This window comes from Megascapheus bottae, chromosome 4, assembly GCF_031878675.1.
Source record: "Megascapheus bottae isolate mThoBot1 chromosome 4, mThoBot2.hap1, whole genome shotgun sequence".
Lineage (NCBI taxonomy): Eukaryota > Metazoa > Chordata > Mammalia > Rodentia > Geomyidae > Megascapheus > Megascapheus bottae.
In genome coordinates, this window is record NC_143512.1 from 66,789,915 (window position 1) to 66,806,836 (window position 16,922).

The 16,922-nt window shown below is 37.9% G+C and overlaps 1 long non-coding RNA gene across 2 annotated transcripts in view; it reads left to right on the top strand.

The window, feature by feature from the left end:
- The window catches only part of LOC150064604 (uncharacterized), a 69,805-nt gene extending 53,093 nt beyond the window's left edge, over positions 1-16,712 (top strand). For both annotated transcript variants that reach the window (XR_016535168.1, XR_016535167.1), the window contains one exon: positions 16,630-16,712. This is a non-coding gene — a long non-coding RNA (uncharacterized LOC150064604). The remainder of the gene's footprint in view (positions 1-16,629) is intronic.
- Positions 16,713-16,922: the final 210 nt, after the last annotated feature.

Here is a 16,922-nt window from a genome sequence, read left to right on the forward strand (position 1 = left end):
TTAGCAGAACTATACAAAAGATTTGGAGGTAACAAAAGCACAGTTTGGATTTTCCTCAAATCCAGGAGACTCTAGGTTGTTTTGAAAATAAAGTTCATTTGATTTTGTGGCCTTCTATAAGAAAATAAACATAAACATATCTTATTTACATGATTGCTAAAAATGTCTGTCTGTATACATGGCTAAATCTCTCCAGACCTTTGAAGGGGATCTGTCCTATGAAGAGCCCTGGAGACTAAGCTTTCTTAGCTTCAGAGTTTGGAGGTCCAGATGCAAACCATAATGCCTAGGGTTGCTCCTGTCAAGCACACGAATGGGGGTGCTCATAAATTCTCAATACAAATTTAATTTTCTTTCCTAGGATGAAGAATGGTAGGAAGCTTTGTTTTCTTTAAGAAAACGCCAATTCTTATCTCCAAGATGCAGCCTGGTCCATATGGTAGATACATGGCTGTCACAATTGTTCATAGTATATTTACCAAAGCCCTTATTAGAGTCAGATTTGATAAATCATTCATTCAGTACATTCATACCCAGGCCTAGTGAATTTCACAGGCTATTTAGGGTGGTATGAAATGGAATGTCAACTTTGTGCTTCACTACCAATAATTCTTCCCTTTCAAATAAGGTAGTGTTTAGGCAAGGATGTAATACTCTCTTAAGAAAAAAAATCTTTTCAACATGAAGGAACTTAAAACAATAGAAAACAGTTAGCTGGGTGCTGTGACTCACCCCTGTATCTCTAGCTCTCAAGAAGCAGAGGCTAGAAGACTCTGAGTTTGAAGCCAGCCTGGGATACATAGTAAATTCCAGACCAGCTTGGATTATAAAGAGAAATCCTATTTTAAAATAGGTACATAAGATAAATAAATATAAAAATAAATGCCTTTATCTTCCAAGTTTTTGCTAATAGATCCATTTTTTTCATTATGAAACCAAATACCTTACTATCTTACATCTGGTTGACAATGTTTTCTTCCAAAATGAAAGGAGGCCTTTCCTAAAAAGAAAATGCATTTTCTCCCAAAGGCTCCAGTTGCTTTCAAGTGTCCTAAAACATAATGCTGTAACTTCACAAACTGCATTACCATTCTCCTAGTGCTTGCTCACACATTGTACAACAACACCCTATATTTAATCTTCACAAGGTAGCACAAAGATTAAAGTGCCTGTACCAGTGCTTAAAGTCTTTAAAGACTTTACAGATCCAACTTGTGCTACTATTTGAGAATTGCAGCAAAACCTTTTTAAATTAGAAGTATCCAACTATCAGAGATTTTCTATTAACAAGTTAGTTAAAATCTCTAACAGAGTTGAAGAATAGTTGAAAAGTGTAAATTATCATTCAAAATGATCCCCAACCAAAACTTCAGCTGAACCTATACTTTTTTAATTCGCCTAGAGCTGGTAAAGCATTCAAATACCAAAATCAGAAGTAAATGGCACAGGGTGAACTTGAAATGAACTTGATAGTTGCAGAGAAACAATATATGAAACACATAAAGTCTTTTTTAAAAAGCCATGCAGATATATAAAGGTAATAATTAAATAAACTGAGATTATACTTAACACAGTTTTTGAAAGAAAAATGTTGACCATAAATAACTCCAATACTTTTAAAATTACAGAATGTTGGCATTTGTCCTACTCTACTATAACCTAAGAAGGAAGCCTTTTCTGTTTACTGTCTGCTCACAGTGTTCAGAAATTAAAAGACATGCTTCTTGCTGTGTGATAAATTTTATTTATTTTTTTGCCTAAAGGTGCTTCAGACACCTTTTGTTAGAGACTCTTGATTTCCCCTATATTCTAATGTAATTCATAATCTTATTCACAGCATACTTTTAAAATTGATCTCTCTTAATAATAGGCTTACTCACTATGTGATTTTTTAGAAGTTGATATTTTAAGAACTTAGGTGGCTAATTTTAATTTTATTTTAAGCAATAAATCCATGAAGTCTTGTTTTTGATGTGCTTTAAAAAATTTAAACACACATGAAATTGAATATTTGAACAATTTATTAGATTAAAGCCATTCTAACATGTGGCATCAAAAACAAGATTGAAAAACAGGTGCTATTATTATGTTTTAATATCACAAAGCAGGCAAAGCTGAACCATTGGATGGGCAAGCGGCCTTTGGAGATGTTCATTGAAGGGGACTTGCAGGCTAAGTGGAAATTACTCAGGCTACTCCCTGCCCTAATGGACAAAACAAGCCAAGGGGAAAATATCAACAACCCAAGTGAGAAATTTCTAATAAGCTGCTCTCCATACTAGACTTTTTTAAAGCAACAAAACCCAGTGGAATCTTAGCTGTTTGAACACAGCTCTGAAAACACAATTTTATGGTGTTTAAGAACATCTATCCAGAAGCTTCAAAATATATCTTTCTAATGAATACATAAACTTTTTCAAAAAGCGCAGTCATTTACTAGGCTTAGGTAATTCTTAACCAGTTTCAAAGGATAGACGTTAAATAGAATATATACCTTGACAAAAAAAAAAACAAGCAAGAAATCAGTGACAGAATTATCAAATCATGATTTCACTTTTTTAAAGACAGTATTTATCTTCATAACTTTAAGTCATTGTAGGAATAGTTGTACAAATAGTAGCTGTGTCATATGAGAAGGTAGTTTATGAATACAACGCATCTTGATCAGTGCTGCTCCTTCAACATTCTTACCCCCTTCCACCTTCTCCTTCCCTTACCACAAAATTAAGAAAAGCAAGGGAAGGGGAGGGTGGGAGGAGAGGTTGGAAAGTGGCTAGACTATCCTTTCTGGACCCCCAAATATTAATCATTACTTTTGCGATTACTTGGAAGGACAAAGAACGAATTGCAGAGTGTTTGGCTCTGGTAAACATAACTGGGATTAGTTGGGGTGGATATAGAATAAATATTCAAGAAAAATTGTTCTCTTTCCACACTGCCAATTTTTTTCATTCTGTAATTTTGATTATTTAAATTTTATTTTTTATACAGAATGTTGTATAACATTTTTTTCTAGAGAAAAAAAAAAGTTCTTTACCAATCAAGTGTTCCAAGAGCCTGTACTCGAGAAGATGTCGATGTCCCGGGAAGCAGCTCTGGTCAATGAGCCCAGGCAGAGGTTCAATAGCACATAGCGTGGCTTTGGGAGAACACAGGCCCCAAGTGTATTTGAAACGCTTTGTGTTTCTTTAACACCTAATCTGAGTTGTCCTGAAGGTTGAATAAACACTTATGTATCCTCAGGGAACCCTGTGAGTTCCATGGTGTGGTCTAGGCGGGTGTGGGGTTGAGTGGTGATAGCCCAAGATTAGCTTCTACCCACACTTAGGGATTTTAGCCCCGGGAGAAAGATCACTTAAACTGTGTGCTTCCCATCAGCAGCAGCTAAAAGCATCATTATCCTCATCATCGCCATCATCATAATTTCCAGCCTCAAAGGGATGTTATTAATTAGCCTCCGTTTTTAAAGGACTTGTGAATGCCAGATACTCAGTGCTGAATGAAGGGGAATCTTTACCAAATCATATAGCTTGGCTTTCTCAGAGGGAGGAGGTGAGCCAGTCACAGGAGGAGGTGAAAGGCAGAAAGAACAGAATAGCCGCTGTCCTGGGGCAGGGAGCCCTCTTTTAACCACTCCAGACCACGTTCCCTGCCTCCAGTAATTAGAAATTACTTCAGCACATAAACAGGCACTTTACAATGTTTTCTTTTTACAACAGGCGGCATGCTTCTCACTGGGAGAGAGATTGAGCCCTGGCTTCCCACTGTCCCCAGCTCCTGTTCACCCAGTCCCAGGCCCCTGTTCACTCAGGAACATCTGCTCTAAACATGGCCCTGTTCCAGTGGCCTGGCTCAGGAGACACTGGTAGAATGGCTTCCTTCACCATAAATTACGGCTGCCTTGGAATGGCCTTGAGCTCTCTACCACTGGCCACAGTGCTCTCCCCTGCTCCCTCCAGTTCTCACACCAACGTGTTGTAGAAAGTTCTCTTCATAGAAAGCCTCATTATTGACATGAACACTCCCGCACAGAACACCCTTACCATATACCACTCCATCCAGTGGTGAGTGATAACAACTCTGTTTGTGTTTAATTAGCTCTTGGTTTAGGGGCAGTTTGTGTTGAGGGTGTGGCTGTTTTAGTTGGTTATGCAGTTGACAGAAATATATGTGTATTGATGTGGCTCCTCTGTGTGCCTGCTCAGCACTCTGGTCTGAAACTTCAACAGTCTCTTATTCCACTACCAATGGAGGCAAGTGGTTGAAACTTCTGGGTTTTGATTTCACTGCATACAGCTCGAATGAAAATGCCTGTTCTCAATTGCTAAACATCTGGCTGGGCAAAGGTCTGCAGTGGTATCACAGGCAGAATTTTATGGATGAATCTCCGTCGCCTCTCTGTTCTACAGTGCTCCAGGAGGGTGCAGCCCTGCAGACTCTTCACCAAGCAGCTGGCCACATGCCCAACTCCTGAGTGTCATCTGTTTATTTCTCTTATTTTTAAAATCATGTCCCTCAGAGGATCCATGTCATGCCTTCTATTCACAAAAATATCCAAAATAGAAGCATGATTATAAAGGAGGGGATTTTTCATAAGCAAAACATTACAGAATGTACTCATCTAAATCTGTTGTCCCTTCTGAAGTGATGACTTCTGAAAGGTGTACACATATTCCCAAAATGGCAATGTTAGGTAACATAGTTAAGAAAGCCTTCTTTGGAATTATGTAATGTATGGTCATGGTATGTTAAAATAAAAGTTAAATGATCACTTTCTGTATTTACTATCAGTACATATATTCATGCTGAAAACTTCATTTTTCTGTCTTGTTCTTAGTGTTTTCTGAATTTATATGCCTGAAATCTATGGTTAAATATTATTGATAGCATATATATATGTATCTACGTTTGTGTATATAGGTATTTATGCATGTATAGATATACATGTGTATATATGTATATTTTTCTAAGATTTGTCCCCTTGGATTCAGTAGTGATGAATTTTCATTCTCTGAGGGTAATTTAAAGGCTCAGAGTTTAATTCTATTACACAGGATTTTAAAAAGTATTGAGTGTCTGCACATGCAGAAAGCTGATTAAGTGGAATTAAGAGATTAAAAGAGGCTATTAGCTAATTCTGAAGGCAATGCCAAATAGAGTTACAAAAATATGTTGAACAATTGCAACATCATTGGGCTAGGTGTTGTCTCCCAAGAGGATTCATTGAAGGGGACAGTAAAAATAATTGTGCAATTTCTGGAATGTTAGAAAAAATTAATGTAATATACATAATATGCTGAATTAAACTGCTTGGGGTAACCAGTAGTATTCAAAGCAGCTCAGAAACAAAAAGTAACCTCTTCAAGGTTAAAAAAAATAGACAGGGCCAGGAGTTTGGCCTACTGGTAGAGTGCTTTCCTAGCATGCACAAAGACCTGGGTTCAATTCCTCAGTACCACATACATAGAAAAAAGCCAGAAGTGATGCCGTGGCTCAAGTGGTAGAGCTCTAGCTTTGAGAAAGCCCAAGGATAGGGCTTAGGCCCTGAGCCCAAGCCCAGGACTGGAAAAAAAAATAGACAAAATGACTCTATGTCCCACTTTGTCTTGGACAGCCTGTGTTTATGACTGTTGAATAGATGGAATTAGTAAGTAGACCCTCTTTCCTCTTAAAAGAGATCTGGCGCCTGGCTATGGCTCACACCTGTAATCCTACTCAGGAGGCTGGGATCTGAGGCTCAAGGTTCAAAGCCTTCCCAGGCACCAAAGACTGTGAGATTCTCATCTCTAGTTAACCACTAGAAAACTGTAAGTAGAGTTTGGCTCAAGGGTAGGGTGGGAGCCTTGAGCTGAAGAGTCCAGGCCCCAAGTTCAAGCCCCATGAGCCACACAGAGAGGGGGGGGGTCTGGCTGGAGGATCAATTCAATAATGTCCTAATAATAAACAGTCGATATCAGTATATTCCCTGTGTTCCGAGTTTGTAAGGCAATGCCTTATCTAGCTCTGCTGGTCCACACTGAATTCTTCCTGCTGGTTTATTTCTTGGTCTCTTTTGGTCTCTCCCTAATTGAACATAAATATTCTGAATGGAAGGAGTAACAGTGGGAAAATACAATCATAACAGTCACTGTTCATATGTGCAAATGGGTTTAGGATAGTTGATAAGAGTGTGGGGGAGAGGGGTAGGTCGGGGAGAATTCGGCTGGGGTGACTTTGATCAAGATGTGTTGTACATATAAATGCACATGTTAAATCCAAACCCCCTATACAACTATGTGAAGATAATAAAAGGCAATAAAAGAACATGCATATTCTTATTTCTGGAAAAAGTATAGGTTAATAAACAAAGAAGTAATATTCAATCTCAGCTTCTTGTACAAGGAAGGCAGGTTAAAACAAGTTACCAGTAGTCAAAGTAAGTAAGAGTTTAGTAAGATGGCATTTGATGAAAGCATGACATTATCAAGTCTTCCTACAATAATTTGTTTATAGATCTCATATTATCTAGAGGTAAAGGCTGTGGACTTTGAGCCATGCTCCCCGAGAGTGGATTCTGGAGTCCATCAGGTAGCACCAGTGTGGCCCTGGGAACTTGGTGCCTCAGTTTTCTTAGCAGTTAAATGAAGATGATAATCACATTTTCCTCATGATTTTAAAGATTGCACAATGCCATTCTTGCTTGTTGTATATTGTATCCAACGTACATAGTACATAAGCCTACTACTGAAATGGCCATTCACCAAATACTTATGAGGAAACATTAAAAACAGCTTTATCTGGTCATTTATCAAGTGAGCTTCAAGATGGGCATGAAATCAGGTGCTATTCTAGACATTAAAGATACCATCATCTAAAAGACAGATATATTTACTGCACTCTTCTTACCTGCTAGAAAGCAAAAATATTAAGTGCCTACTTATAGTTAAAGGCCACTGAATTATGAGACAGGAAACATGCAGTGTGAGTTAACATAATACAGAAAGCCAGGAAAGCCCTCTACTGAAGTGACTCATAGATCAATCTTGGAAAGAAAGGTGTATGGAAAGCCCAAATTGTGAAAGAAAAGTCTTGTACTTCTGTATATTCTAGCTTGATCAAATGAAGACCACTTATTGAAAAGATAACTATGTATGATATATATAAATATATATTGAGTTATGTGTGGAGGTGCATGTTCTTTACTTCTGGTTGAAATAGGAGCAGGATCCCTAATGCACTGGCACTTCTTCATTTGGTTTCCAAAGCTGTAGGTCTTATGCCAAGAGTAGAAGGTCAACTTGCAGTTTGAAAGTGTGATCTTTACATTGTCTTTCCAGTGGAATTCTGGGTAAGTTACCTAAGACACATGTATGTTTACTTCTGTAAGCATCTTATATTCCTCTTTTGGACCAATTATGTTTCTGAAGTGATCTCAACACTATATATAATGTCACATACACTCAAGGTGGTTCTTTAACTCTTATGTCCTAAGTGTTCAAATACAGTCATCTGAAACCCGCTTCTCACTGTAAATACATAGAAGATTTTGTCCAGAAATAATTCCGTGTTTCTTATTTTAAAGCCAGTATTCCATTTTGTTCTGAATTCAGTGCTAAAAACAGTTTTATCTCTTTTGAAGAGATACTGTTAGAACACTTCCAGTATATTTCCTTTCTGGTGATGAGACCACGACCCTGGCTGCCAGTGGCTTCAGGGTTCAATGAGAGGCACAGTCATGGAAGGCATATGGCAGGCTGATGGCAGGCTCTCCTACTTGGCCCTAGTTTTTCACCTTTTAAGTTTATCTTGTAGTTGATCAAAAGCTATTGCAATCCTTTGTGATCAAAGGATGCGGATGCATATAAATATGCAAGCTGAATATATAATACATTATCACTATAAATCAATGTACACATAAATAGCTTAAGCACATTTTTGGATATATTGAGTTATTCCTTAAAAGAACTGGTAAAGCATGTCAATGAATAAGAGGATGGAGCCCAGTAATCTTAGTAATGGCTGATGCATGGCCTAAGATGGAAGCTTATAAAAGTTTCTCCTTGGTGCCTAAATCCCTGGGGACCAACAACCAACTTCGTCCTGAATTCATCAGAGATGGATGTGGCTTCCTGCCCTGAAGAGAATGCTGATCTCAACCTGTGGCTTGGAAATGTGTCTGTCCTCGAAGGAGATGGGGAAGATCCATAAAACAGGCACACAGAACAGTCATTACTCACTTTCATGTGCCAGGTGTTCTCAGAGCCCAAAATTTAAAAATAGACCCCTGAAAGGCAAAATCCTTAAAGTAGGCTTCGTCTGCATGACTCTGCATGTCTTATGCTTTCATCTGTTAACACACTATTCAAAGTAAAATGAACAACCCAAGAGGATGTAAAGCGAATGGAGATACTGAGCTTTAGTAAAAGAGCAGAAACACACTGACTTATGGAGTAGAGAGAATTTTAAAAATTCAATTCAATATTGTTCCCGGAAGGGATCCTTCTTAACTAACAGAGTTTATTCCTTAGCTTTATCATAAAATATTAAGGGACACGAGATTAAGAATCACAGAGAGGAGAGGCCTTGAGAGGCTGAGGATTCAGAGTTATCTCCAGGTTTGTCAAAGAATTCATTTGCAAAAGGGACAAAGGAAATAGGGAGAATTCAGTCTGTCAGATGTCTGCATATGCTACGCACTGTGCCTTTATATATACTGTCCTAAAATTATTCTGATGGTCTGCTCTTTAATATGTGCAAAGGTATCACACACTTTCTTTAGAAACAGGGAATATTATTCCTATGTTACACTCCACCTCCACATAGAAATATTGTTTTTTTCCTTTTTGAGTTAAGATTTAGATTAAGAAATACCCTCTTCTCAGTGTTAATTTAGAGGAATTTCCTTGTAGGGATAATACTGAATTTAGGCTTTTTTTTGTCAGTTCTAGGGCTTGAACTCAGGGCCTGAGCACTGTCTTGGGCTTTCATCAAGGCTAGTTCTCTACTGCTTGAACTATAGCACCACTTCCAGCGTTTTTTTCTATGTATGTGGTACTGAGGAATTGAACCCAGGTCTTCATATATGCTAGGCAAGCACTCTACCACTAGGCCAAACTCCTGGCCCCTGTTTTATTATTTTTTGATGAAAAAAAAAATCAGATGTAGAGATGTTGGCCTATCAGATCATTTCAGGGATTGGATACAATTTGAGAAATGCAAAAAAAAAAAAAAAAAAAAGATGAAACAAAGGCAAGGATTGAATCCCTCAAGACCACTTCTTTTTTTTTTTTTTTTTTTTTAGCCAGTCTTAGGCTTGTGCTCAGGGCCTGAGCACTGTCCTTGGACTTTCTCAAGGCTAGCACTCTACCACTTGAGCCTCAGCACCACTTCTGGCTTTTTTCTATGTATGTGCTACCGAGGAATTGAACCCGGGTATTTGTTCATGCTAGGCAAGCACTCTACCACTAGGCCAAACTCCCGGCCCAAGACTACTTCTTATAAGACATAGAATCTAGCTTCCTTCCATCCTACCAATTGCATTAAGTTTTGTGTTCCTGTTAGCTACTCATATCTACATTCTATTGAAAATTATCCATCTACCTAATTTCAAACAATGAAATATGAGGGTTTTTTTTTATTTTTGAAATTTCTTAGGTAGAAAAAAGCTTGTCATGTTGAAAGGATTTATAACCTTGTCATGTAGTTGTGTTTTTCAAAAGAGTATAAGCTTGTCCTAGGTACAAACCAGGCTAATAATATTCACACCAAAAGGACTTAGAAGGCCTCAGAAAAATAAAGAAGACTAGAGGTGATCTTAACTGGACATTTAATTTTGTAAGAGGGAATTCTGAAAACATTAAGACTGAGATTCCAGGGTTTATGTCATCAGATCCGATTAAAACAATGTCCTGAATGTCATCTGGTTTGGCAAAACCTCCCTAAACATTCATTTGGAATTGAGGTAAGACATACACAGATGAAATGGCCAAAGACACTTCCTAATAAGTAAGCAGAGCTGGAACTAGAATCCAGCTTTCTTAGTTCTTAAGCCAAATCTTTTCCATTCCACCAAAGGATATGTTAATGCAAAGAAGTCAGAAGGACTCCTAAGGTTGTTCCCAAGCACAAAATACTATGAAGCAAGGAACTTCAAAAGTCAGATTCATAGCTTCAACAGCATGATTGTATTACTAAGGCTGGCAGCAACTAGGGATTAGCAAAGTTAATTTTACTTATTATTTATCAGTTCAGGATTCGAGGCTCCTTTTGGAATGTACAGTTCAGCATTAGCATTGCACTTTCTGCTTTATGCCCCAGTTTCATTGGGGCAAGTTGGCCCACAAGGTCAAATAACTTTCCTTAAGGTTACTTATTAAGTTACCAGTGCAAACTAATCACAACTCGAAGTACTTTTAGTGAGGTCTAATCCATAACAAAATGGTAAGGCAGAAAAGACTTCATTTTAGCATTTCCTGTTTATCTTCCCATGTCTTCTGACATATGTGAACACATAAAGCATGGCTACATATAAGAAGGGATGTAAGGAGATGAGGGCCTAAGTTACATGTTGACAGAAGTTACAGCAATAGTCAGAAGCTAAAATATACTCACTACTTTGTATCTACTTTCAAACATTGAGGCAGAAGCTTGCAATCTATTCAGTGACTAGACAAACAAAGCCTAGGTCCAGAAAACAATATTCAGGAAGCAAAAAAAAAATGGTAAGAATTAAAGCAACATATTAAGAACTGAGATAAGAAAATAGCTAAGCATTATGTTATATAAGTGCTATGTGTATTTGTATCATCAGGTGTACTTTATGAAAATTAAGAGAAGAAAAGAAAATATCCATTTACATAAAAACTTGTACATAAATATTCACAGCAGTATCATTTACAATAGCAAACAAATGGAAACAACCCAACTGTGGATCTATGGCTGATAGAACCATATCCTCAGCCCATTTTCTATTAGGTATTTTATCCTTTGAAAAGCCTTGCTCTCTGATCTTTAGGGTAACAAACAGCTAAATGGACTGATCAGTAATAACCCTTGAAAACTACCCACTTAACGATATTTACCTTGATGCTTGATATTTACCTTCTCTGTAGATCACAAGATATTAATTATCACTTAGAGGGAGAAAATGATAAATAAATCAAAACTAGATTTGAGGGCTGGGTGTATAGCCTAGTGGTAGAGTGCTTGCCTAGCATGCATGAAGCCCTGGGTTCGATTCCTTGGTACCACATATACAGAAAAAAGCTAAAAGTGGTGCTATGGATATCAAGGAGTAGAGAAGTATCCTTGAGAAAGCGTAATGACAGTGCCCAGGCCCTGAGTTCAATCCCCAGGACTGACATAAAAACAAAACTAGATTTGAAAACCACAGGAGCTAAAGAATATGTAGTCATTAGAGCAATGTATACTGGTACACTAACTTTCTCGGATTTTGCATTACTTCCTCCACAGGTACTGCTTAGAAAAGAGTAAAATAACTCTATTAATCAGGATCTAACAAAAAATAGGAACCATTTAGAGTATCTACAACAGAGATGCCAAGCAAGCGACTAGTTACACATGGATACAGATACAGAATCCACAAGCCAAGCCACACAAGTGCCAGTAAGCTAAACCCTATACTAGCTATTAGCACCTTCTGCAAGAAATGCTAACAGCTATGCATAGGCTGAGAGCAACTGAGTAAAGCTGGAGTCAACGGGATCTACCTGCTAGAATGTGAACCATAAGGAGAATGTAGCTGCTGCCAGAGTAAACCATCAAGATAAGGAGAGGGAGAAAACTCTTTGAAATTCCTCCTAAAGCTCCATCTTCTAACTAGCATAGCACTTCAGGAATGAAATCCATAGAAGTCCAGTGATATGGAGCCTGGAGAAGGCAACACGCAGTAGAACCTGCTGTCTGCACTACAGAGAAGGGTAGGATAAGACTGAGGAACAGATCTGTGGGCACAAAGTTGCAGAACAGCCGAATGATGTTCAAAAATGTGCTTAAATGTTCTTAGCTATCTAGCCCATGCTGGGCTTTCTCACAAATCTTTGAATGTAGGAATGATTATTAACTTTTTTTTCTGGTGGTGGTAGTGGGATTTGAACTCAGGACCTTGGAATTTTCTGGGCAGACACTCAACTCTTTGAGTCATACCCCCAATGTTTTTGCTTTGGTTATTTTATGATAGGATTTTGCAATTATGCTGACCTGGCTTGGACATAGATCCTACTTAAGCTCCCTGCAGAGCTAGAAATGATAAGTATGTATCACCACACACACACAGAGATCTTTTTTTAAGTGATAGAGGTACGATCTTGAACTCTTTGCCCAAACTGACCTCAAACATTGATCTTTCTTGAGTAGTGAGAGTTATAGAATTAAGCCATAACATCTAGCACATAGCAATTTTTTACAGGTAAAAAAACTCAAGGTCAGAGAAATTTTTAGAAATTTTTCACAATGACACAATTATGGAAAAGTTAGGATTGCAATTCTGCTTAATAATCGTAACTCTCTTCCTCCTGTATTCTTGGTCCCGGGAGTCCTTGGGAACAGGGAAAGACATGTCCTTTATAATTAGTAACTTTTTTTAAAACTATTCCTATAGTGTCCAGGTGACTCCTGCATAGCATAAGTAGAGTTTTTAAACTCCATCACAAAAATAAACCTTTTGTTACAACTGAATCTCACTTTAGATATAATTATTGGGGTTAGAAGAAAAACAACAGGGAAGCTGTCTCTCTTAAACAGATTAAGTACTCACTCATTCCTTTTGCTGCTGCAAAGATGAGCACTGATGCCTACTGCTACTTTTTCAGACACTAAGATTGATTTCAGGGGTGGAGGTGTTTGCTTCAGGCAATGAGGTAAGTGACTAAAAGAGTCAGGGTGAGGCTTTTCCTCCCAGGATCTCAGGTGGAGTTTCTAGGTTGACAGCAAAGTCCTCCTTTCATTTATAAATGGACTGTGTTTGCTCTAGAAGCATCTGAGAGGATAAATATGGGATCCCACAGAAGCCACAATGTTATTTTTTGCAGTGTCTTTTCTCATTATAACTTCAGTTAGAGTCTCCTTTTTTTTTTTCCTTGCCCAATCTGTTTTGCTCTGCATGGGCAGGGAGGGTTCCTTGTGTGGAATGCGTGTGTGCATGTAACTGCGCATGCAGTTGTGTAGACCTGGACACTCTTCTAATAAAGAATAATGAGACCATGCAGGGGCTGACCCTCTGAATTCACTACTCTCTGTGAAGTTGATTACAGCATGAATGTTCTTTTTTTTTACCCTAGGTGATGAAACTATCCTGAAACATGTTTCAAATGTGATCACATCCTATCTTGGAGAAATGTTGAACTCTAACTACTGTAAAAATTAAATAATGACTATGTGATATTAGGGATCCAGCTGCTTTAATTTTTTTTCTCCTTAATTTAAAGAGCATTTGATAGCAGATGCATTTTAGTGTCTATAAGATGCATACTGCTTTTATGCTGAGAGAACATCAAAATATAATTGAGTACTAGTCAGTCCTTTGGTTTAAGTTTAAAGTTCAGTTCCATAACAGTAAGCAATATTTTAGATATCCTTCAATGATAGGCATAATAATGGGTCCCTCCAAGATGACAGAGTCCCAATCCCCAGAATATAAAATTATAGGATATATACAAGGGTAAATTAAGATTGCAGATGGAAAAGTGTCTGTTAGTTAAGAGAATTTGAAAATACAGAGATTGCTCTGGTGGACTCAGTGCCATTACAAAGTTCTTATTACATGTGGCCAAGAAAGGCAAAAGAGGCAGTGTCAGAGTAACATAATCTAAATACAAGTGCTTTGAAAATGGAAGGAGGCAAAAAGCCAAAGAATGTAGACTGTTTCTTAAAGTTGGAAAAGGGAAGCAAGTAGATTCTTCCCTAGATCATCCAGAAAACACAGTTTTAGTTTAGCTTCATTAAGTATGGTACATTCAATGTCTAGAACAAAGTCCTGAATTCGAGACTCAATACCTATTTGCTGAAAGTAAGCACAGGGTTCCACAAAGATGTATGATATAACTGATGTGATACTATAATACAATATAATATATAAGTGATATATATTAGTTTTTTTCAGTCGGCCTACTGTATTCTTTAACTTATTATTTTTAACTACCTGTACAGAGGAGGTGCCATTTAACAAAGCAGTTTATAAAAATGATGCATTCTGATGAGTATATTGTTGTTTTATTTTTTAAAATAAAAGTCCAAACTTACTTCCACCTAATTTTTGCTGCCAACTAAAACTACCATGCCATTTGAGTATCACACAAAACTGATGCCTATTAGCACTTCACCCTAATTTATTTTGATGTACTAAAGATAGATCTTGAAGCCATAATTGTGAGTTTCATCTTTGAGAAAGAAGCTACTTAACTTCACCTTCTCCAAATTCTCTTAGAGTAACACAAATTGTTTTAATTGCTAACATCTTCCTAGAAGTAGATTCTACTCTCAAGTTTTTGGAACCACTTCCAGCATTTTCTACCTACTAGTGTTCACTGTCCAGACTTTCTTCTATTCAACTTAAGTCATTTTCATCTTGTAACAGAAAAATGATGAATGATTCTCTTCTTTTGGGTAAGAACTATTCAATGCCCTGAAACGATCTCTCAATCATCATTAGTTTTGTTGCCCCAGGTCCGTGTAGTTTTAAGATGTTTTACACCAGTCTCTAAAAATAACATATCACCCAGGCAAAGCAACATAGCAACCTTGATATGGGTGTGCATGTTAAAACAATGAACTGACTCAAAGAACTGGAATGTGGATTAATATTAGGGATTAACTCGGTGAAGACATTCTCTCCTCATTTAAAATAAAAGATGGAAAGGAAGAGAATCTGTGGGTGTCATATATATATATATATGTACATGAGAGAGAGAAAGAGAGAGAGAGAGAGAGAGAGAGAGAGAGAGAGAGAGAGAGAGAGAGAGAGAGAGAGAGAGAGAGAGAGACTGTTCTGATGGTAGCTAGTATAGCTTGCATAAAGGAGAGCAATTATGGAAGGAAACCACAGCACAAGAACAGCCTAGAGAAAAATGTGCTTGGAAAATGATCCTGCCTCTTTGGCTCAAATCAATAATGTAAAATGTGAGATGTACTTTTAAATCAACTGATATTAATCATTGATATTAAACTGGATGTTATCATGCCTTTCCCCTTTGAATGTGAGCATTTTCTTTCTGTTGTTGCAATGGATGCTGCTGTTTGGCATTCAGATGTTAAGAGGAACTAAACAAAGTAAAGAGGAAGGAGGCACGCTGTCCTCTTTACTTACCTAAGACTCAGTAGAGCTCTTGACATTTTTTCTTTACTGTTTTTATAAAGGTCATGTAAAGAGAGGTTACTGATTCATAAGTTAGGTAGGTGACAACATTTTTAAGAGAATAATTACCTGCAAAACTATTTTAGGAAAAAAAAGTGTTGATTATATTACTTACTATTAGAGATAATGGTATGTAGATATAGAGTGTTTATAATGAGAATAAAATCAGAAGTATAGAGGCTGGGAGCGTAGCCCAGTGGTAATGTTTGCCTAGCATGTACAAAGCCCTTGATTCAATTCCTCAATACCACATACACAGAAAAAGCCAGAAGTGGTGCTGTGTCTCAAGTGACAGAGCACTAGTACTGAGCAAAAAATGTCCAAGAACAGTGGCCAGGCCCTGTGTTCAAGGCCCAGGACTGGCAAAAAAAAAAAAAAAATCAGAAGCATAGGCCAGCACCAATGGCTCACACCTATTATCCTAGCTACTCAGAAGGCTGAGATCTGAGAGTCATATAGATGAAAGAATAGGGATCTGAGGGGAAAAAGAGGACACACAGAGTGTATGGAAGTGTTAGGAAATGTGCTTTATATTATTTTCAGCAGTGGAGCTGAGCCTCTGTAAAGTTCGTGAAGGTCATCAGAATATACTTCCAAATTTATGTAAATACTTGTTAAAGAGGCTATGATAACTTAAACAAAATGACTGAGAAGGTAGAGTATTCAGCAGAGCAAGTGGATTTTTTTGTGTCAGTCCTGGGCTTGAGCTCAGGGTCTGAGCACTGTCCTGGGACTTTCTCAAGGATGGAGCTCTACCACTTGAGCCTCAGCACCACTTCCAGCTTTTTTCTATGTATGTGGTACCGAGGAATCAAACCCAAGACCTTGTGCATGCTAGGGAAGCACTCTACCACTAGGCCAAACTCCCGGCTCAGCAAGTGTATTTAACTGAAGAAATGCTGAAATGCGGGTAGTGAGTACAAGCATGTATGGATTCATGTAATTAACACATGTTATAGCTCAGTCCTCATTGAGAATAAAGGGAAAGCTGAGGTAATAGAAGACTTGGGGGCAGAAGAAATGATGCAAAATATTGATTTAGGAGACGAGGAAATTGAACAAACTAGATACGTGTGGTTGGATTGTATATTCAAATGTGAAGTGAAATCAACCAGCACAGTCATTGCCTTAATTTTAGTTGCCAATTTTTTTATGTTATCATTGGAGATATATTTCTCTTTGCCCATGAGATGTTTGGACAACTCTGGCTTTGCTGAAAGTGTATGGGGAATTTCCAAGCCCACTGCTGTCTGTAATCACACCCTTGGCCTCTGTTACAGCTGATAAGAGATAGAAGAAGAGGAGATATCTACAGAAGAGAAATGGTGTTGCTCTTAGCTTGAGTGTGCACCTTACAGGCTGAAGATAAGAGAGCTCCAGGCAGTCCAGTTTATGGGTCAAGAAACAGGAAGGAAGGGCCTTCGAATGAAAAGCTAACCCCATCTTACCCTAGACAGCAAGACTCCATTCCATTGTTGACTCTAGGAGGTAAGTGATTTCCCTGGTTACCGGAGGCTGTTTATTCAGTCAGGCCAAAGAAGCAAGTATGTTCATGTCATGGCAAATGCACAGA